This window comes from Phaseolus vulgaris, chromosome 11 (genome assembly GCF_051622355.1).
Source record: "Phaseolus vulgaris cultivar YP4 chromosome 11, ASM5162235v1, whole genome shotgun sequence".
NCBI classification, from domain to species: domain Eukaryota; kingdom Viridiplantae; phylum Streptophyta; class Magnoliopsida; order Fabales; family Fabaceae; genus Phaseolus; species Phaseolus vulgaris.
The window spans coordinates 54300001-54302500 of record NC_143508.1 but is presented as its reverse complement, the minus strand read 5'-3'; positions in this window follow the sequence as shown (position 1 = coordinate 54302500).

Sequence of the window (2500 nt, the reverse complement as noted above, 5' to 3'; positions counted from 1 at the left end):
ATTTGAAGGCATTTGTGAGGATTGAGTCCAGCCACTTTTCCAAAACCATGATTTTCGTTTTTCACCAAAATCACCACCAAGTCACAAAATCAAGCCAAAAATCCAAAATCATGAACTTGGCTATGCACCAACCATGTCAAGATCAATTCCTTTTGATCCCAAACTTCTCCCACATCACTTTGGAGGCATTTGTGAGGATTGAGTCCAGCCACTTTTCCAAAACCATGATTTTCGTTTTTCACCAAAATCACCACCAAGCCACAAAATCAAGCCAAAACACCAAAATCATGAACTTTGCTATGCACCAACCATGTCAAGATCAATTCCTTTTGATCCCAAACTTCTCCCACATCACTTTGAAGGCATTTGTGAGGATTGAGTCCAGCCAGTTTTCCAAAACCATGATTTTCGTTTTTCACCAAAATCACCACCAAGTCACAAAATCAAGCCAAAACACCAAAATCATGAACTTGGCTATGCACCAACCATGTCAAGATCAATTCCTTTTGATCCCAAACTTCTCCCACATCACTTTGGAGGCATTTGTGAGGATTGAGTCCAGCCAGTTTTCCAAAACCATGATTTTCGTTTTTCACCAAAATCACCACCAAGCCACAAAATCATGAACTTGGCTATGCACCAACCATGTCAAGATCAATTCCTTTTGATCCCAAACTTCTCCCACATCACTTTGAAGGCATTTGTGAGGATTGAGTCCAGCCAGTTTTCCAAAACCATGATTTTCGTTTTTCACCAAAATCACCACCAAGCCACAAAATCAAGCCAAAAATCCAAAATCATGAACTTGGCTATGCACCAACCATGTCAAGATCAATTCCTTTTGATCCCAAACTTCTCCCACATCACTTTGAAGGCATTTGTGAGGATTGAGTCCAGCCACTTTTCCAAAACCATGATTTTCGTTTTTCACCAAAATCACCACCAAGCCACAAAATCAAGCCAAAACACCAAAATCATGAACTTTGCTATGCACCAACCATGCCAAGATCAATTCCTTTTGATCCCAAACTTCTCCCACATCACTTTGAAGGCATTTGTGAGGATTGAGTCCAGCCAGTTTTCCAAAACCAACATTTTCGTTTTTCACCAAAATCACCACCAAGTCACAAAATCATGAACTTGGCTATGCACCAACCATGTCAAGATCAATTCCTTTTGCTCCCAAACTTCTCCCACATCACTTTGGAGGCATTTGTGAGGATTGAGTCCAGCCACTTTTCCAAAACCAACATTTTCGTTTTTCACCAAAATCACCACCAAGTCACAAAATCAAGCCAAAACACCAAAATCTTGGAACTTGGCTATGCACCAACCATGCCAAGATCAATTCCTTTTGATCCCAAACTTCTCCCACATCACTTTGAAGGCATTTGTGAGGATTGAGTCCAGCCACTTTTCCAAAACCATGATTTTCGTTTTTCACCAAAATCACCACCAAGCCACAAAATCAAGCCAAAACACCAAAATCATGAACTTGGCTATGCACCAACCATGTCAAGATCAATTCCTTTTGCTCCCAAACTTCTCCCACATCACTTTGGAGGCATTTGTGAGGATTGAGTCCAGCCACTTTTCCAAAACCATGATTTTCGTTTTTCACCAAAATCACCACCAAGTCACAAAATCAAGCCAAAAATCCAAAATCATGGAACTTGGCTATGCACCAACCATGCCAAGATCAATTCCTTTTGATCCCAAACTTCTCCCACATCACTTTGAAGGCATTTGTGAGGATTGAGTCCAGCCACTTTTCCAAAACCATGATTTTCGTTTTTCACCAAAATCACCACCAAGTCACAAAATCAAGCCAAAAATCCAAAATCATGGAACTTGGCTATGCACCAACCATGCCAAGATCAATTCCTTTTGATCCCAAACTTCTCCCACATCACTTTGAAGGCATTTGTGAGGATTGAGTCCAGCCACTTTTCCAAAACCATGATTTTCGTTTTTCACCAAAATCACCACCAAGCCACAAAATCAAGCCAAAAATCCAAAATCATGAACTTGGCTATGCACCAACCATGTCAAGATCAATTCCTTTTGATCCCAAACTTCTCCCACATCACTTTGAAGGCATTTGTGAGGATTGAGTCCAGCCACTTTTCCAAAACCATGATTTTCGTTTTTCACCAAAATCACCACCAAGTCACAAAATCAAGCCAAAAATCCAAAATCATGGCACTTGGCTATGCACCAACCATGTCAAGATCAATTCCTTTTGCTCCCAAACTTCTCCCACATCACTTTGAAGGCATTTGTGAGGATTGAGTCCAGCCAGTTTTCCAAAACCATGATTTTCGTTTTTCACCAAAATCACCACCAAGCCACAAAATCAAGCCAAAACACCAAAATCATGAACTTGGCTATGCACCAACCATGTCAAGATCAATTCCTTTTGATCCCAAACTTCTCCCACATCACTTTGAAGGCATTTGTGAGGATTGAGTCCAGCCAGTTTTCCAAAACCAACATTTTC